Genomic DNA, 21956 nt, shown 5'->3' with positions numbered 1-21956 from the left:
TCTTTTATTTCTTTTTCTTCCTAATTGCCCTGGCTAGGACTTCCAGTACTATGCTGAATAGGAGTGGTAAGAGTGGGCACCCATGTCTTGTTCCTGATCTTAGTGGGAAAGCTTTCAAACTTTTACTGTGGCATATAGTGTTAGCTGTGGGTTTGTGAGATGTGGCCTTTATTACGTTGAGGTACATCACTTCTTGATCCAACGTGTTGAGAGTTTGTATCATGCAAGCACGTTGAATTTTGTCAAATGCTTTTCCTGCATCTGTTGAGATGATTATATAATTTTCATCTTTAATTCTATTAAGGTGGTGTATCACATTAATTCAAGTGTGTATGTTGAACCATCCTTGCATCCCAACAATAAATCCCACTTGATCATGTTGTTTGATGCTTTTAATGTGCTGTTGAATTCAGTTTGCTAAAATTTTGTTCAGAATTATTGCATCTATATTCATCAGGTATATTGGCCTATAGTTTTCAGGTATATTGGCCTATAGTTTTCTTTTCTTGTAGTGTCCTTGTCTGGCTTTGGTATCAGGGTGGTGCTGGCCTTGTAAAATGAGAGCAGTGTTCTCTTCTTTTCAATTTTTTCGAAGAGTTTGAGAAAGATTGCTGTTAATTCTTCCTTAAATATTTGGGAGACTCACGAGTGAAACCACTTGGACCTGTGCTTTTCTTTGTTGGGAGGATTTTGATTACTTAGTCAATCTCCTTACAAGTAATCAATCTGTTCAGATTTTCTAGTTTTCCCTGATTCACTATTGGTATGTCGCCTGTTTCTTGGAATTTATCCAATTTTTCTAGGTTATCCAATTTGTTGGTATATAATTGTTCACAGTAGTCTCATCATCCTTTGTATTTCTGCTATGTGAATTGTAATGTCTCCTCTTTTATTTCTAATTTTATTTATTTGAATTTCCTCTCTTTTTTTCTTAGTCTAGCCAAAGGTTTGTCAATTTTGTTTATCTTTAAAAAAACAAGCTTTTATTTTCATTTATCTTTTCTATTGTTTTTCTGATCTCTATTTTATTTCCACTCCAATCTTTGTTATTTCCTTCTTTCTGCTAACTTTGGGTTTAGTTTTCTTTTATTTCCAGTTCTTTGAGTTGTAAAGTGAGGTGGTTTATTGAGATCTTTTTCTAGTTCCTTGAGGTGTAAAGTGAGTTGTTTATTTGAGATCTTTCTTTTTTAAAAAAAAATGTTGGCATTTATCACTATAAACTCCCTTCTTAGAACTGTGCTTGCTGCATTGCATAAGTTTTGGCATGTTGTGTTTCCCTTTTTGCTTGTTTCAAGATTTTTTAAAATTTCCCTTTGATTTCTTTTTTGACCCATTGATTGCTCAGGAGTTTATTGTTGAATTTCCACATATTTTAGAATTTTTTTAGTTTTCCTCCTGTTATTGACTTCCAGTTTCATAGTATTGTGGTTGGAAAAGAACATGGTATGTTTTCAATCTTCCTACATTTGCTAAAGCTTGTTTTGTGACCTTATATATGATCTATTCTGAAGAATATTACATTTGCACTTGGAAGACAGTGTATTCTGCTCCTGTTGGATGAAATGTTCTCTATATATCTCTTAGGCCTGTTTGGTCTAAGGCATTGACTAAAGGTATAGTTCAAGTCCAATGTTTCCTTACTGATTAGCTGTCTGGATAATATATCCACTGTTGAAAGTGGGGTATTGAATTCCCCTAGTATTGTTGTATTCTTTTCTATTTCTTCCTTCAGATACGTTAGTATTGGCCTAATATACTTACGTTATCTGTTGGGTGCATATATATTTATAATTGTTATATCTTCTTGATGAATTGACTCCCTTATCCTTATATAATAATCTTCTTTGTCTCTTGTTACAATTTTTGACTTAAAGTCTATTTGTTTGATATAAATATGGCTACCCCTGTGCTCTTTTGATTTCCATTGCATGGGATATCTTTTCCATGAGCAATAATTTAAATGAAGGAAAAGTAAGTACAAAAAGATGTTTACTAAGTTTCATAATGAGAAAATACTTTTTTATAAATAGCAATTTATATGTACTACAGAAAATTAGAAAACTATTTAAAAGTAGAAAGGGGGGTGAAACACTACCTGTAATAACATCTCCCTAAAACAATCTTTGAAATATTAATTCAGATTAAATGCAGGAACATTACAGAATACAACATTATTTATAATTCGGAGGTTAAAATATTCCATTTTCCCCAAACTTGAAAACAAATGCTCGGTATCTATTCTTTAGAGTGCCATCAAGGCCAAATTAAAACATACTCACTCTCCAGTATGATTTCCACAAACCAACTCCCCACCTGCACCTACTCCCAAATACACTCAACTAACACTTTTTATTCCACAATACTACCTGACTTGCTTTCTATTGGGAATGTCTCTCTGACTCATGATCTTCTTTCATTTTGCCTTACACGTTATCTCTGCCTATCCACTTACTGAAATCAACTTCCTTCTCAAAGAACTATTTAAAATGCCAGCTCATTGCTGAAGCTTTTCCAAATTCTAGCAGTAAGTTTCAATTTCTCTTTTCTGTACTTTTTTTTTGTTTTAATGGTTATTTTGCAACATTTCTTTTGTTTTTATGGTTAGTCCTGTATATATTTTTCTCTCCATTTAGGCTATAAGTCTTTCAAGGTAATATTTGTGCTTTTAATGTTATTTTATGCAAAACAAGAACCAAGCTCAATGTCTTATTCCTCCTGGGAACACAATATATATTTATTAGATTAAATTAATTCAGTTCAATATTGGTGTAAGTCTCTGTGAACATCCTTCCCACAGGAACAAAAGAGCTGTAAAGCTGGTTCAGGAATGCGTGATTTCATACAATTCGAGTTGTCCTCCAAAGTGTTACACCCAAAAAATTGCAGACCAAAAGTCAACATCATAGTTTGTTTTAACAACTTGTTACATTTTAATGACATAATAATTTCTATAAATTGGTGTAGGCACTTGATTAAAACAAGATTTGTGATCTACAATTTTAATTTTATATTTAATAAGCACTAGTCTGGATGTAGTGTCCCTGGGCTCCATCTTTTCTTGTCTACTTGCACGTTTACCCTAGGTGAGCTCTTTTAGTCCCATTATTTAAATATCTTTTTTATCAATGAATATTTCCATGTTTGATTTGGCTAGAATTCCGGATTCATTTATATACTCTTTCTGTGACATAGCCTAAATGAAGTCAAGTGAGCATTTTAAACTATTTCCTAACACAGAATTTTTAATCAGATCTTTCCAAGTCCTTTATGAGAATCAAGAGGTGTCTCGTCTGTTCATGATGAAATCTTCTGAATGACTTAGTGGCTTCTGATATTTTCTTTCTGTCTTGTTCTGGCTCTTTTTCTACCACCACTGTTGATGCACTTACTGATAATGTGCAAAGGGCAATACCTTCCACTGCTCCCTACATGACTCGGGAGCATCTCATTGCTGCTATGTCATTGGTGCCCAATAAAGTTACCCAGAGCCCTGTGATCCTACTATACCTTCCATAAAATGTGCTTCCATTGCTGCAGGCCAGTTACCTGTGCCACTATGGTGTCAGCTTGTGTCACTGCAGTTATAAGACAGGAATTAAAAATTCAGAATTAAATTTTATCTCAAGTTAGGTCTCAAATTATTATTCCAAACCCCACTAAATTAAGCTTTCACTCACAACCTGCGTGGTATTTTTTTAAATTAAGACTTTACTTTTTTTAGAGCAGATCAAGATTCACAATAAAATTGAGAAAAAGGAACAGAGATTTACCATATACTCCCTGCCGTCACGTACATAGCCTCCCCCATTATCACAATCTCCCACTGGACTAGTACAATTGTTACAACTGATGAACCTACATTGATACATCATTATCACCCAAAGTTCATAGCTTACATTAGGGTTCACTCTTGCTGTTGTACATTCTATGAGCTTGGATAAATGAATAATGACATGCACCATCATTATGGTATCATACAGAATATTTTCACTGGCTTAAAAATACTCCATGCTTCTCCTTTTCATCCTCTGTCCCAACTCCTGGCAACTGCTGATCTTTTTACTTTCTCCATAGTTCTGCCTTTTCCAGAATGTCATACAGTTAGAATCATACAGTATGTAGCCTTTTCAGATTGGCCATGTTCACTTAAGATCCCTACATGTCTTTTCATGGCTTGATAGCTTATTTCATTTTAGTGCTGCATAATATTATATAATCAGGTTTGCAACAATTTATTTATCCTTCACCTACTGAAGGGCATATTGTTTACCTTCAAGTTTTGACAATAATGAATAAGCTGCTATAAACAACCATCTGCAGGTTTTTGTGTGGACATAGTTTTCAATGCATGGTATTTTAATAATAATTTTATTCAATAATGTCATTAACTGGCATATTTTAAACATTATTATTAACAATTTAAGCTCCTTTTATCTTGATTAAAAATTAGGCTGATTGAATCATGTTAAGGATTGAATCATTTTCCCAAAAACTAATATTAACTGAATCAAATTTTTGATCCCATTATTGCATATTTGAAAGTATAAAAAGTACATTTTTCATGTGTGACAAGATATTCTTGCTTATCTAATCCAAATCTTCTGTATTAAATATTTTCTCTTTTGAATGCTAATCCAATTAGGAATCAATCCCTTGTTTTAGGCTTCAGTATGCATGTAGTAAGATTTTTTGAAAATCCATCATTTATTTCTAGGTCAAGATGACTGACTACGTAAGCTTTAACATACTTCCCTCCCTAAAACTCATTGAAATGTCAGGAGAAACTATCCTAGAAAAGCAGAAAGAATGCCTTCAGAGGGCAATGATTATTGAAAACTTTCTTAAAGATATAAAGCAGATGGGATTTAATTGGAAAAGAAACCCCACAGAGGTGAGCAACTGACAACTCAATAGGGACTTCTGAAAAAAGAAAGTTTTCCAAATAGAACACCAGAAAACTCCCCAGGATCAGAGAAATTCTAGCTTGGGAGTCAGAGCAGTCACTGGGGCAATTGGCAAGGTAATTAATTAAAGTGCCTTGAACTGCTGTGCAAGGATACAGCTCTCAGGCACAAGCCAGTGAGCTCTAAATTTAATGGCGGATCTGCCTTAGGGAAATCCCAGGGTGGGCTTGGTGCCAGGAAGAGAAGTAGGGCAATGCCCTAGTCAACTTCCATTACAGAGTAGACACTGAGTCCCTACAAATGGATCAATGAAACAAAACAAATAATTTATACACAAAACATAAAAATCTCAATAGAAAATGTGGTAAATATGTTTAGAATTTTGGGTGATAAAAATCCATCATAAGCCTAATACAAATTTCGGAAGACATAAAGGAAAGATTGGCATATTCAACCACATAATTAGTTTTGCCTTCATCTTCAGCAACTGTATCCTAAAAAAGGTATAAGACAGAGCCAGCCCTGATGGCCTAGTGGTTAAAGTTCAGTGTGCTTCACTTTGACGGCTTGGGTTCCATTCCCAGGTGCAGAACTACATCAGTCTTCTGTCAGTAGCCATGTTGTTGTGGTGGCTCACATAGAAGAACTAGAAGGACTTACAACCAGAATGTACAACTATGTACTGGGGCTTTGGGGAGGAAAAGAAAAGAAAAAGAGAGAGGAAGACTGGCAACATACGTTAACTCAGAGTTAATCTTTCCCAGCAAAAAAAAAAAAAAGGTAAAAGACAAATGGGAGCATGAGGAACATACATACGTTACATATAACAGACAAAATGTGATCTTCCTAAAATGTAAAACTGCTTTAAATTAGTAATAAGAAGACAACCCAATAGAAAAATGTCATGTAAGCAGATAAATCACTAAAAAGTTTTAAATAACCATCATAGGTATGTTAAAAATTACCTATTATCAGGGGAATCCAAATAAAAATAATAGTGTAATAGATTAGCAAACAATAAAATATTTATAATAACTTATAATATACCATGTTGGAAAAGTTGTGAGGAAAATAGCACTCATTTACTCATGCTTAAGTATAAACTGATACAAACTTTTTAGAGCAAAATTTGGCAGAATTTATTCAAATTTAAAATTGTGGGTAAAAGTTGACAATTCCCATTCCCTTCTTCATGAAGAACTGAACTTGGGCTCAATTAGCTTCATAGCTCTCTTTCCCTAGAAACTTGTTAAAGGTAGAATGTCAGCAGTGTTACTGGGCCAAATTGCTAATGGTAAAATGGCCCTTTTTGATGAAATGCTTTTGGATTGGTAGAACTATAAATAAATAGTAAGAAGCCTGCATGTTGAAATTCTAATGGAAGAAAAACACCTGATTCTGCTCATGGCAAATTAGGTTTCCTGTTCTATATCCTTCTAAGGGAATATGATACTAAGTGTGCCTGATGGTAATCTTGTAATTCTGAAAGTTTAGACAACATATTAAGATCTCTGATGGGCACTGCAAACTTGCATAAGCCATTTAGATTTATTTAACGTAAATAAAAATACTTAGATATAACCAGTAAAATATTTGTTTAAAATATGGAGATATTATAAACATTGAACAATAACAGAGGGGATGAATATGTTTTGCTTATCTGTATCATGTACTATTTTCTATTTTCCAAATAGAATGAAACAGATTTGTCTCACTGAAATGGAAAAAGGCTCTTGATATATTGTTGAATGAAAAGAACCCCGTGCAAAACAATATGTATTATTTCTTGTATGTATACTTGTGTTTCAGTCTCTTTTAGAACCTGGTCTACCTCTGAGCACTAATTGGCTTGACTGATCCCTGTACCACTTGCAAATCCCAGTCTTTCAGGAAACTAGATCTTACTCTTCTATCCCAACCTCAGCTTAGGTCTTTCTGTGAATGACTTAACTAATATAATCTTGGAGAAACTCTACTGATGTTATCTATCTTATCACTCGCCAAAAGGAATCACTAGTGCAGCCTAAGCTACATATTAGGACAATCAGGGAGCTTTTGAAAAATACCAATGCTGCTCAGATAGTTTCAATGGAAAATTGTATGAAAACCAAGTTTACAAAGTCTTTTCCACAAGACAGAAAATACTTCCTAATTCATTTTATGAGGACATTATTACCGTACACCAAAATTAGACAAAGACAATATAAAAATGAGAGAAATTGTAGACCAATATCTCTTATTAAATTAGACACAAAAATACTCAATAAAATATTGGCAAGTTGAATCCAGCAACGTAGAAAAAGAATTATACACCATGATCAAATGAGATTTATTCTAGGCTTGCAAAGCTGGGTCAATATGCAAAGATCAACTTTATATCACCCATTATATTATCTAATCCATTATATCATGTTATGGTCTAAATGTTTCTCCCCAAAATTCATGTGTTGAAAACCTAGTGACCATGGTGATGGTATTAGGAGGTGGGGCGTTTGGGAGGTGATTAGGTCATGAGGGCTCAGCCCGCATGGATGGTGTGGGAGTAGTGTCTTTATAAAAGAGACCCCAAAGAGCTCCTTCGCCCCCTTCTGCCATGTGAAGATACAAGAGAAGTCTGCAACCTAAAAGAGGGTCTTCACTACCCATGGTGGCACCCTTATCTTGGATTTCCACTCTTTAGAACAGTGAGAAATAAATTCCTGTTGTTTATATAAGCTACCCGGCCTAAGACTAAGACATATCAACAAACTAAAGAAGAAAATTCACATAATCATATCAGGCTACAAAGAAAAGGCATTTGACAAAACTCAACGCACATTCATGACAAAAGCTCTCAGTAAGTTAGAATCAATGGAGAAGTATTTCTACTTGATAAAGAGCATCTACAAAAAACTTAAAATTTACATCCTGCTTTATGGTGAATACTAAATGTTTTTGTCCTAAGTTAGTAAGAAGTCAAGGATTTCCAGTCTTAACACACTTATTCAACATAGTACTGAAAGTTCTAGGTAGTACAAAACAAGAAAAAGAAATTAAAACCAGGCTGATAAAAAACAAAGAAGTAAAACTGTCCCTATTTGCAGATTACAGGATCATCTACCTAGAAAATTCTAAGGAATCTACATAAAATCCTCAGAAAACAAATGAGCACAGCAAGGTCACAGGATACAAGTTCACTGCCCCAAAATAAAGCTCAATACACAAAACCCAATTATATTTCAATATACTAACAAGGAACACGTGAGAACGAAAATTAACAACAGAATACCATTTACAATTAATGCAAGAAAATGAAATACTTAATTATAAGCTAACAAAACACCCAAGATCCATGAGCTGAAAATTAGAAAATGCTGACGAAAGAAATAAAAGACCTAAATAAATAGACATATCATGTCAATGGATTGGTAGATCCAACATAGTGAAGATATATATTATCTTCAAACTAATATATAGGTTAATGCAATTCCTATGAAAATCCCATCAAAGTTTTTGTAGACATAGGTAAGTTTATTCTAAAATTTACATTTAAAGCACAGGATCTAGAATAGCTAAAACAACTTTGATAAAAAACAATAAATTGGGAGGAATCGTTCTACTCAATGTCAAGTCTTGCTATATAGCTACAGTAATCAAGACAGGCTGGTATTTGCAGAAAGATAGACACATAGATAAATTGAACAGAATAAAGAACTCAGAAAAGAGAGGCACAAAAATCTGCCCCACATATTTTGGGGCGCATTTTTTGACACAGGTGCAAAAGCAATTCAATGGAGGAAAGACAAGGCTTTTAACAAATGGTGCTGGAGCAGTTGGATATCCACAGGCATAAATATGAATCCCCACCTAACCTCATGCCTGAAACTCACATTACCTCGAAATGCATCATGAAAACTACAAAATCATTCAGAGGTGGAAGAAATAGGAGAAAATCCAAAAATAAGCAAAGAGTTCTTGGACTCGATACCAAAAACACAATCCTAAAAGGAAAATCTGATAAACAGAACTTCATTAAAATTAAAAACTTTCATGCTGCATATGACCCTGTGAAGAGAGATTGAAAAGAAAATATCAAGTGGCAGAAAATATTTGCAAACCACAAATACAACAAGGAGTTATATCTAGGATAAATAAATAACTCTGAAAACTCAATAGTAAAAAGGCAAACAATCCAATTAGAAAATGTGCACAGATATTCCACTGAAGAGATGGAAAATAGGCACAATATCATTAGTCATTAGGAAAATGCATATTAAAACAACAATGAAATATCGCTACATACCTGTCAGAATGACTAAAATAATAGTGACAACACCAAATCTTTAAAGGACGTGGAGGTTTATCAATCACACATTTTTGTTGAGAATGTAATATATTGCAGCCACTCTGGAAAACAATTTGGTAGTTTCTTATCAGCCTGAACTTGCAAATACCACAAAATCCAGCAGTTATATACTTGGGCATTTATGCCTTAGAAATGAAAACATATTCACACAAAAATATGTGCACAAATGATCTTAGCAGATATGCTTTTAATAGCCCCAAACAGGAAACAACTCACATGTCCTTCAATGGGTGAATGATTAAACATACCGTGGTACCATGGTCCACTGGTAGTATGATGTTGTACCAGGGAATACTACTTAGCAAGCAAAAGGAACAAGCTATTGATACACACAACACCTGGATGCATCTCCAGATAATTCTGCTTAGTGAAAAAAATCCAATCCCCAAAGAGTACACACACTATGACTCCAATTATAGAACATTCTCGAAATGACAAAATTAAAGAGCAGAGGGACAGATTGGTAGTTGCCAGGGCTTGGCAGAGGAGGAAAGGAGGTAGCTGTGATTCTAAAAGGGTAGTGTGAGAGACCTTCATGGTAGAACTGTTCTGTAACTTGACTGTGGTGGATGCCACGTAAATATACATGTGTAATAATTTGCCTAGAAGTAAATACATACAAACATACACACACGTACAAATGAATGCATGTGAAATTGCTGAAATCTGAATAAGGTAGATGAATTCTACCAAAATCAATTTCCTGGTTAAAGTACTGTACTATAGTTATGCCCGTTGTTACACTTGGTAGAAACTGAGTGAGGGGTATACGAGATCTTTCTGTACTATATCTGACAACTGCATATTAATTTCTATTACCTCAAAATGAAAGTTAAAAAAAACACACAAACTAACTAACAGTCCATCTCAGAGAGTCTAATTTATGTTGTCTATAGTGGAGCCAAGGGAATGAGTGTTTTTTAAAAAGCTCTTCAGGCAAATCTATGTGAATCTCAAGTTAGCTATTGCTAGCTGCTATTCCCACAATTAAGACCGAACTCATGCCCATGGCATTTGCCTGAGTTTCATCTCAATTTGCTGTCCTTTGGACACTGTCTTGGATTGCATGGTTGTTCTTGCTGGATTCCACCATTGCTGTGGAATCCATCCATTTCTCCCTCTCTCCCTTCTCTCTCTCTCTTTCTCTCTCTCTTTCTCTCTCCCCTCTAGACTAGAGCTGAGTTTCAGGCCCAGTCTACATTATTCAAAGCCAGATATTATTACAACACACATTGCTATGTTTAGCTCAGTATTACTGTCAGTAATATAACTGCTTTACTATTCTAATAAATTATCTAAAAGATACCAACAGATATTATTTAACAAAAGATGAGCTTAAAATTATTTTAATCCCAGAATTTCAGAGAGATTTACAGCAACTGTTTTAGACTGTGTTTTGTTTTTGCTACTTTCATGTAGATGCCACACTAGTTTAGTTTAACCTCATTAGCAGGCATTTTAATTTGGAATGGGAAAATAGTTTTTATGTGCTTTTCAATTTTTTTTTCTAAAGCAAATTAGCTTGTTACTATAGACACTGGCAAATACTGTTGGCAAATAAAAATGATAAAAGACAGGTCAAGTCTCATTTGTAGTAGCACAGTTGTAATGAAAATCTACACACACACACACACACACACACATGAACAGACACACAGAGCTTATGCTTTTAGCTCACTTATTTCAAACAACTCTTGATTAAATAAAACTCCATTACAACTAGCAAAGTTGAACAATCCTACCGAACTTATTGTAATCAAATCAGGCTTGAGTTATAAGTGAAACGAGTTCAGATTTCACCTCCTAAATGTTCTAGGCAACAGACACTCTGAAATAAAGACCCTGTCAGAAGGAACCGGCAAAAAATTAAGATTATAATTCTACAACCCACACAGCTTCTTTGTCACAGTTACTTTTAACCATAGTGTTTGTCTGGCTAGAAGCCTAACACGGGATGTTAGAGAGGATTCCTAGGATCATTTTTTGACAATATGGCATTAAAATTGTTTTGTGAACTGTAATAATCATAATTACTGCTCATGAGTACGAGTGTTTTCCTTAGAGCATCCTCTTCCAAAACTGGTAGTGATGCATGTGAGTCTAGTGTAGCTAAGGCCCTCAGAAGTAATGGAAGTGCTGGGTCACTGTTTTCTAATGCATTGTGATTACCCCTTCCCCTGACTGCTAGGTAGGCTAATGGCACTGCTATAATTATCTTTGCTGCGACCCAGATTTGGAATCAAAGCACAGAACTGAAAGCCAGCCACACCGACCACATGGCGAGAGCTTTTTTTCGTGATCATATGATTTATTGTTCTGTATTTAAAGCTTGGTCTTGTGCTTTTGTCATTTAATGGCAACGAGTGAATGAATCATTGGTGTTATTAAAAGAGAAAAGCATTTAAATGGTTCAATGTTATAAGAATCGAAAGTAACTGACAAAAATGTTGCCAATACTGGGTTTTGCTAGAAACAGAGTCATTCCTTTTCAAAAAGCAAGATTTTCTGACAATAGTCTGGGGAGACTGTCTTTCTCCTTAAGATAGTTTTCCCATTCAGGTGCTGAGACTCCTGTCAGAAGTTCTTGATTCTGACTCAGTTTACAGAATACTGGATTATTGCCTCTGGGCTAGAATAACCCTAGGCAATGGACCCCTCCCTTAGACAGAAGTTAGTTCAACAACTTCACCCAACAGTCTGACCCTGAGGATCCAGTTGTCTTAAGCGAACGCAATGATTTCTTTCTAGACTTGGCCTCAGCTGGAAGAATCAGGATTCTTCCTTTCGCTTACCTTACTACTCCCTGTAAACCTCACATTCTTTCCCCTGCACCTTTCAGGGAGGAACATGTACCCAATGGAGAAAGAGAGGCTGGAAGAGTTCCTCTCCCCTTGGGTCTAGCTTGACATCTACATGTTTGGAAAGATCCCTCTGGGGCCAAGGGGCGGTGGACAGATTTTTAATGTTTTCCGGCATTCTCTCTTGGTCATTTTCCTCCTTGTGAGATAGCATGTTAAGAAGTAAATCTTAGGAGGAGTAATTTGGGGCTTGGGGTCTTTCTGTTTCAGTGAAACTCTGCCTGTCAAATAGTAAAAGAAATCAGGGGAGCAGCCAAAAAAAGAAAGCCAGAAGTTAGTTGACTGAAAGGCTAGCCCCAGGTTCTAGACCATTTTTCTAGATTGTCCTAAGGCTGTGTTTTCCTTGTTTTTGTCAATATCTCTCCATTTTCTCTGATACCACTTAGTTATATCCTCAAAATTTGTTATGTCTAAATGTCACCTGTGACACTTTTTTTTACCATGTCAATTCCTGGGCTGCAACCCCAGAGACTCTGATTCAGCCAGGGGTACTGCATGGGAATCTTAACCTAGAACTGAACAGAGTTCTCAGACTTGATACCAAAAGCACGATCCAGAAAAGGAGTGAATGTCATGGACAGGTGAACGTGATGAATGTTGTCTTTGGACCATACTTTTAAAAACACAGTTCTAAGGTTTAAGGGTAGGCCAAAAAAATCATGAAATCATGAAAAATCATGAAATATTTTATTTAATCCATCTTCACTAGGCTAGATGAGCAGGTAGAAGTCCAGGACAGCAACACTGTTTGGAATTAAGGAAAATAAATTTGTTAAGACTATGCATTCTTTGTAATTCCTGGAGATCTAAGAGAAACTGAACGGTTTCAGGTTCAGTGACTGACAAGATTGCCCTTGGTCTTCTCCACTCATGCCTTCAGTTTTAATCCCAAACCTTAGGCTTTCTGCCCCACATCTCACCCTGTTTCAATTCCCTGCGATATAAACTGGATCTCTAAATAACAATTGCGTCTGTGCCTTAGTTAGTTTGCTGCCTGAGTTCTTTTTGAAGTATCTATTTTAGCACCAACATTTTCCTAGCACCGGCACCTTACCTAATTTTTCTCCATCTCTCCCTATTCTCTGTGAGGTCATCTGGCTGTAATCTTCAGTGTCTTATTCCTTCCAGACTGACGGAATTGCTTTGTCCTACTCAGTCTACATTTTGTTACATCTGTCCTGGAATTATGTGCTGTTGTTACTCTTCCTTTTGAATTCCATATTCGGATTCTCAGAATACTTCCCCTCAAGACTAGTGTCTGTTTCTTTTGCAAGTAAGTCTCAGGGCCTTGTCCCAAATGCTGCTGGCCTGGCCCTTTCAACACAGTCAACCTGGAATTCACCGTGTCTTGAGAAAATGTACTTTGTCAAAGAAGGCCGCTAAATTTGCTAGAACAATTGAAGATGAGTTATCTTAATCCTTGCTAATTCACTCATCTGGCCAAATCACAGCAAGCCCTTTCAATACCAGGTACTTAAAAAGGAAAGAAACCTTTTTATTGGATATGGGGGATAAAGTAAATTGGAAGTAACGGCAAGCATTGTCACCTGTATTTTTCTAGTAATGGATCTGGAGAAGGACATAATCAAAATAAGGGCATTTTACTCTCTAGATTGATTTGGCTAACTGACCCATCTGAGTCTATGCCTTTAATGTTCTAGTAAAGACGAAAAGGCTGGGTTAAGACTATGGGCAATAATTTAATAGACATCTCTGAGGGTAGCTCAATGTCTTACAGAATTGAGTCCTCTTTTGACAAATAGAACAGGATCTGCTTCTCTCTGACCCATCTATGCCAAGGCTGTAACACCTGAAGTTATTTTTCATTTACTCTTTAGAGTTATTCAGAGAAAGAAGAGAATTTGTCTTTATTGGATCAACTGCTTTATCTTCCTTGCAAAGACACCATTTTACTAACACTAGGATTGGATGTTATAAAGTAGGAGTTGAGATTTGTTCTATTTTTTATGGATATTCCAGCGCCATTTGTTGAAAAGATTTTTCTTTCCCCATTGGAATGACTCAACTCCTTTGTCAAAAATCAAATAACTGTACAAGTGGAACTGTTTCTGAGCTTTTCTGTTCCATTTATCTGTCATTCCTTATACCAGTACTATGCTATGTTGGTTACTCTAGCTTAACAGCAATTCCTGAAGTCAGTTTGTTTAACTGTTCCAAGTATTTTTTTTTCTTTTTAAGGATTCTAGGTTCTTTGCATTTTCATATAAATTTCAGATTTAGCTTCTCAAATTCTACCTAAAAGAAAAAAAACAAAACCTGCTGGAATAGTAACTGGGAATGTGTTGAATTTATAAATCAATTTGGTGAGGACTGACATTTGATAACAATGGGTCTTCCAGAATATAAATTTGTTTTGTAATATTTAATTTCCATTTTTTTAGGTGTTAATTTCTGTAGGCAATGATTGCAGTGTTGAGGTCTTACATGACTCCTGTCAAATTTATTCTAAACATTTTTATATTTACTGCATCCTCAGTAGGTAGAGCTGGCAAAGAGAGAACCCTAATTGACTTAAATTTTTGGCTTAGCGACCTGAATAGCAGTCAAATCCCAGGTTGGTTTGACCACGCTTAGAACACCTGCATAGGGCTTTGCACAACAGGCACGACCATAAACAGTGGCCCAGGCTGTATTTTTCATTCTCTGAGGCTGTACTCTATGTCTGATTCTCTTTACCGGAATTTTGGTAGATTGTACGAGACATAAAGGTAGTGACTCTTTTCTCCTTAATGATAATGGAGCACATTTCTAAAACCTTCTTCAACTTTAAAGGAGAAATTCAAATGAATCTTTATGAACCCTAAAGTCGGCCAAGGGGGTCCTAGATTTGATTAGCTCAGAGCAGAGGAATTAAAGCATGATGAAGCATTTCACCTAGCTACATTCTCCAGGAAGCTGACTGGAAGAGAAAAACTTCTTCTACCATACTAATTACAAATAGAAATCTTCCTCCTCACCCCTTTCTTCAGGTGGGGGTGGAAATTCACTTTCGTTAAATATCTAGGCCCACACACAGATGTTTATGTTACTCATCATGCAAAAAAAAAAAGCATTACTAGATGAAATTTAAGAATCTACTAAATATCTCTTCCAGAGAGAAGCATCGCTATGTACTATTCATCATAAGCCCTTCAAAGTTTTCATTTCCTGCTAAAGATATTAAAAAAATTTTTTTGACTGAGACTCAAATGAAGTTTGCCAGAAAACGTGTTTTTATAATGACAAGGGAATGTCCATCATGCTGTGCTTTTTTCATGAGGGAAAAGAACAACTTGATTAAGGTGTGTATAACCACATTTTCCCCAAGAACAAATCTATGATATAAAAAGCCATGAAATCTGTTGGATAAGCAGTACTCTAAAGAAAATTTGTAATGATTACACATAGAAGTTAAATATCAGTGAAGAGATCTCTCTCTTTCTTTCTCACTTTTTTTGTAAACACAAACTGTTATAAAAGAGCATTGCTCATTGGTTTAGAGAGTAGATTTTAAATTCAAACTGTCTGCATTTGTATCCCAGTTTTGACATTTACCAGCTGGGTGATCCTGGGAAAATTCACTGAACTCTCTGTACCTCATCTTCTTCATCTTGAAAAATGGAGATAATAGCATCAAAATTATAGGATTGTTATAAGGATTGAATGAGATAATACATGTGAAACTGCAAAATGCTGCATAAATGTTAGCTATGATAGTAGCCACCACAAATATAATTGTAATTTTGTTATTATTATTAATTTCAAGCAAAATTCAACAGATTGTCATTTCAGAGGAGCAGCATAGCTTTGTACACCACAAAGATAAATTCCATGTAAAATAAATATGACAGAAGGAAAAATTAGCCATAACATTTTTCAGTTAGAAATGACGGATGTACTAACATAAATAGCCAAGAAGACTCAGAGAGTTACTGAATTCAAAGACAACTAGATCCAAGCATCCAAACAAAGTCGTTAGTGTCTCCCCTTCCCTCCCCTCGTCTCTCTCCCCCTCCCGTTACCTTACCCCTTTCCTCCTCTTGGCTCTGCTTCTGATATTTCCCCTTTATATCCTTGCCAGGTTTTCTATAGGCTTACTTCAGGAACTTAAAGCTTTATACAAGAGAAAGAGACATCCCCTCTTGGCACTGCTTGTGTCACCTGCCCTCCTCTCAATTAATAGCTGTGTTGGGTAGAAAAGAGGATGGTGAACTCTAATTGTCTAGACAGTGTTGGAGAAAGAGGGGCCCTTTTGATTGACATCTCTACCAGATTTACATAGATCAGAAAAGAGTTGTTCACAAAAGAAAGGAATGTAGGCAAATGTATGTTTACTAAAAAGAATGTGGTGATGCCATTCCTAAAGAAAAAGTGAAAAGCAAAGAGGGAATTTACTTATTGACCAGAAAGCAACATCAACTAGAAATTGTTATATTGGGACTTTGCCAAGAGCCCTTAACGGGTATCATCATATTAGTATACTTGTACCCTAATATAAAGATTTACAACTTTGCTATTCTTCGACACTCAATTTATGTGTTTATGTAACACTCAGTTAATGTATTAGCCTTGCATTTTTTGCTTCTTCTTACATATTGTATTCTAATAATAACCTGGGGAGCATATGTTACTCAGGAGTATTATGTTTTAGTAAATTTATATGGAAAAATAAAGAAGTCTTCAATGAACTGATGACAAATGTTATCTACATAAGATTCAGAGCATGTTTTGTTCACTAAAAATGAACTATCCCATTAAAAACCTCAACCATTTGGTCCAAGTGATGGATCAAACCTAAAGCCAGTGTGAAAAGGTGATAATTGGACAACTTTTACAGAATTTGCTGATTTTTAGAAATTTGGTTGTCACTGGAAAAAACAGTAGTCAATAAATTACTTTTAATTATATTTATTGACAATCTAACATGAAGAAGATATTACTAGTAAGTTGTCCAAAGAATTCTTCATTTAGCCTTTTCCAGTAAGCTAGTTAATCATTAGGATGAAATGGCTCACTTGATTAAATAAATTTATCTCCACTTGTTAAGTTGGAAGTAATACAGAGCATGGATATTTAATATCAGGCACACATTTATTAAAACACTGGTGATTTAATTTACTGGCTGTGTGACTTTGGGCACAGAACTTTAACTTTCTGAACATCATTTTCTCATTCTGTGAGATGGGAAGAATCAACCACATACGTTATTTTGAAGATGAAGTATGATTGCGGCTGAGCCCATAAAACTATTCCTTTGATCCCCTCAATGCACATAACTTAGACTGCACAGATGTGTTTCATGAGGCCAAGGTGTAGTGTATTTTGAAACATTATGAGGTGATAAAATTTTTAAAAAACACAACTGCTATCGGAAAATCAGTTTACCTTTTGAATAATACCTTTCTATTTGAATTGCATTTTGAGTAATCTCTCTCTTTTTCTATTACCTAGCCAATACAAACTAATGCAAAAGGTTCTTCCTGCAACTGTGATTTTAACAGGTGGTCTGGATTTTACCGCCTACAATAGTTCTAAATTTAACCAAGACTTCTCTAACACCAGCAGAAAAATCACATTATTTTTATTATGTAAGCCTTATACGATTTTGAAACTGCAACAACTATTATGTCTCTTGTAGGAAAATGAAATCTAAATATATTCCTCTTACTGAATTTCCCTGGAAACAGTTAAACACGAAGGCATTGATTTGCTTATAGTCTAACTTCATCATACCAAAATGTATCCGCTTACAAGTTTGCAAATATGTCACTGAAGATACTGTAGAATATATCTGAAATGGTAAGACAGACCTTTTGAATCTGTTTTTTCTTCACGGGAAAAAGCATGAGTATTAGCTAGCGATTACTAGCTTTTATGACTAAATCTTATCTCAAAATCAATTATAAATTCAGTAAGCTAAAACTAATTCTACCAACATAGATTAAATAAAACATCTTTATTAAATACTGAAACTTTAAAAATTTTTTCCCCTTTAAACATAAAGAGATTAGTTCTTAATTTTGTCTCCATGGTGAAGACTGAAAGAATGAGAGAAAAAGTGACTATCAGGATCTGGAATCGAAATATCTCGAGCCCTTGGGGAGTTTCCTATTGTGGCTGCAGTTCCTCTGCTGCCCTTGGCCAGCCAACACGCACATGCATGAAGTCCCCGAGAGAGACATATGCTGGGGGAACAAGTTCAGACAAATGGGTAAATATATGTATGTTGTTGTTACGTGCCGTCAAATCTGGCGACTCTATGAATGGGTGATGTCCATAATGTCCTGTGTTGAACAGCCATATTCAGCTTCCATAGACTCATGCCTATGGCTTTCTTTATGGAGCCAATCCAGCTCATCTTTGGTCTTCCTCTTTTCCTGCTGCCTGCTGCTTTTCCAAGCATTATTGTATTTTCCAAAGAACTTAACCACTAGGCCACGGGGCCAGCCCCTAAGCAAAATCTTTAACAGTCTTAACATCTTCAACGTTTACATTAAAGTTGTCTGGTTCTTCTGTAGTCATGATTTTTGTCTTCTTTTTTTTGCCAGGAAGATTAGCACTGAGTTAATATCTGCTGCCAATCCTCTTCTTTTCACTAAAGAAGACTGGCCCTGAGCTAACATCCGTGCCCATCTTCCTCTACTTTATATGTGGGACGCCTGCCACAGCTTGACTTGACAAGTGGTGCATAGGTCCGCACCCAGGATCCAAACCAGTGAACCCTGGGCTGCTGATGCAGAAGGCATGAACTTAACCGCTGTGCCACCAGGCCGGCTCCTGATTTTTGTCTTCTTGATGTTCAAATGCAGTCCTGCTTTGGCACTTTCTTCTTTCACTTGTGTCAGAAGTCGTTTCAAGTCATTGCTGCCTTCTGCCAGTAAGATGATGTCATCTGCATCTCTTAGATTGTTGATATTTCTCCCACCAATTGTCACTCCTCCTTCAACTGAGTCTAGCCCAGTTTTTCATATGATGTGTTTTGCGCACAGATTAAACAGATAGGGAGATAAAATACACCCTTGTCTGAGACCTTTGCCTACAGGAAAACATTCAGTCTCTCCGTATTTTGTCCTGACAGTGGCTTCCTGTCCACAATACAAGTTGCACATCAGGATAATCAAGTGCTGAGGCACGCCCGTTTCTTTCAGAGCAGCCCATACCCTTTCATGACGCACACATCAAAGGCTTTGCGGCAGTCTATAAAACAAAGACTAACTTTCTTCCGAAATTCTTTGGAGCACTCCAATAGCCAACAAATAATCACAATTAGATCTCGTGTGCCTCTCCCTTTTCGAAATCCAGCTTGGACATCAGGCATTTCTTGTTCCATATAAGGTAAAAAGCCTTCATTGTAGGACCTTGAGCATCACTTTACTTGCATGGGAAATTATATATATATAATTGATAATGATAACATATATATAAAGTTTTTATATATATATATTATATATATATTATCATTAACTGAGACTTTGATCCTAAAACTTTATATAATCCATAGGCAAGCTGAACTAGATTGAAGTGAGAAACATCTGGGCCAGTTATTTTTAAATAAAAGCCGAACCCCTGCCACACTGGTTGCATGAAATTCCAAGAGAGGAGCATTAGAGAGAGTGAAGTCCAAGAAGAAGATTCCTATTACAAAATTGGAATACAAATAGACCAATGCCAAAGAATGACAAATTTTGACTCTTCTGTTCATTACAGTACAATTTCATTGCCTCTCATGATGGACCAATGCATTGCCTCATACTGAATCCATCTCTAGCACCACTTCTCTTTCTTGAGGGTAGGGCTAAGAGCTTTGAGCATCTCATAGTGGAAAATTCTGCCTCAATTTTTATTATTCTGTTAAGTCACTAAGGACATCTAGGTCTAAATAGTCAACCAGGGAAAGAAAGTAAAATTTCTACTCTTAAAATTTGGAAATATTTCTATGAATCTCTGTGGGAATAAATGAGATAAGAATGTTTATTCCTTAGGGATTTTAACGCATGTTTCTTTGATGTTTCCTCCAAAACTTACTGAAATAGGTCAGGAAAAGACTTTTTCTTCGATTTGTTCCAGGATATTAGAAGATGGCATTCTATGTGAGGCTAAGAAATCGTCCCTATTCTAACTTGCATATCAGACTATATTCCTATACACTGGAGACTAAAATGAGCAGAATTGCCTGGCACTCCCCCTTGGATGTATAGCATGATGGAGAAATAAACACGTGTTGTTTTAATCCACTGAGATTTCAGAATTGTTTGTTAGTCTGCATAACCCAGCTATTCTGACTGATATACAGAGTGATACAAAGAATACAAGGAGAGTGAAGTCCAATTGCCACAAGCTAACATTCCGCATTTTTTACTCCAAATAAAATTTAATCATGTTAAACCTTGATCCTAGGCAAAAATCAAATTCTCACCACATATAGAAAAACATCACTTTAAAGCATTTCTTTCTATTTTATTCAAATATAACCAGAGGGATCCCATTAAGATACTCAGTTGGAGTGTAGGGTTTTTGCTGGTATTTGAAGTCAGGGCTTTCTTCATCTGGAACTTATGTGGCTTTATAAGCATATCCAAAGCTAGATTATTCAAACTGCAAATCTCTAACGTTCTAATTTTCCAAAGTTCCATATGGATAACAAGAAACACAAGGAAATCACAGCAGCAGCTCTACACAATCAGTTTTAGAAAACACAAGCACATCCCAGAATCAATTTTGATTACTGCAGCAATTTATTTTCTGCAGACTTATTTGACCGTTATAGAATATTTTCCAAGCTAAAATAGTGTATCCCCAAACCGCTTATAATTACCACAAATCTGAGCTGCCTCTCAGCCTACCTTAAGATAGCATTGTCTTCAAAAATAATACAATCTCAGCATCTTTTTTCTAAAAGGATGTGAAATGGGAGGGGCTGTATATACTCATGCATTAATATCTTATTGGTTCCTGGTCTCATAATTCCATACACAGTTTAGAATCTAGTCTCAAGCCACATTGTTATTCTCTGTCAATGATTATAAAGGAGACCATGCTTTATTTTTGTGAGAAATGGAGAGACAGAAAAAAAGGGAAGGACTTTCTGATTTCAACCCTTACCGTATGTGGCTATCCACACACAGGTCATCTGTCCAAAGTTCATCCCTCTTCACAGGAATAGAAATTCTAACTATGGTTCTATCATTTTCATACCTAGGAAGATAAACAAAAGACATTGCTATTGAAGATTCTTCCTTAGAGAGCAGCACTGAAATATCTTGGTCATTTTGCTTTTCTCTTTGACTTTATACACATGTGCATGATTATGAACACATGCACACAGAAAGACACACATGTGTGCTCCTGCCTACTAGTCCAGAATTTATTGCTTGTATAAAGAACAACATCAACATCAAACAAGCTTGCGGTTGCAGTATCTCAGCAAGACTGCAGATAGGCCACAGGGATCCCCAAATTTAGTCCCGTGAGCTATCTTTTCTCAGCGCTGAATGAAATTGCAAAGAGCATTCAGAGAAAGGTAAAGGAGAACACAATCACATGTTCTGGGGGTAGCCGGTTCGATGTCACCCACAAGTGTCTTAGAATTACCGATTAAAAAGTAGTAACCTTCACATTGGAGATTTTCTGTGTTTTCTGCTAGGGCTAAGCCGGAGCTAAATGATTTTTAGAACTAGATCCATACCACCCAGAGGCAGTTGTGAGGGTAGAAGATATTCCCCACATGGGGTTTTGACTACTAAATTGTGACTGCCTCTAACTTCTAAGAGTCTTTTCTGTACATTGTACATGGAATACTAGCCAATAAGCCTGAACTGGCAAAGGGGCCCTCACAATAAGAGAGGCATG

At 35.9% G+C, this 21956-nt stretch overlaps 1 long non-coding RNA gene across 1 annotated transcript in view; it reads right to left on the bottom strand.

Annotated features, from left to right (window-relative positions):
- LOC138923748 (uncharacterized) overlaps nucleotides 1-21304 on the bottom strand; it is a 141511-nt gene extending 120207 nt beyond the window's left edge. Inside the window, exons 1-2 of the long non-coding RNA XR_011437826.1 lie at nucleotides 21210-21304; nucleotides 9187-9290 (exon numbers count right to left, since the gene is read on the bottom strand). This is a non-coding gene — a long non-coding RNA (uncharacterized lncRNA). The remainder of the gene's footprint in view (nucleotides 1-9186; nucleotides 9291-21209) is intronic.
- Nucleotides 21305-21956: the final 652 nt, after the last annotated feature.

Source organism: Equus caballus, chromosome 4 (genome assembly GCF_041296265.1).
Source record: "Equus caballus isolate H_3958 breed thoroughbred chromosome 4, TB-T2T, whole genome shotgun sequence".
In the NCBI taxonomy this organism is placed as follows: Eukaryota; Metazoa; Chordata; class Mammalia; order Perissodactyla; family Equidae; genus Equus; species Equus caballus.
This window is presented reverse-complemented; position numbering and strand designations above follow the sequence as displayed.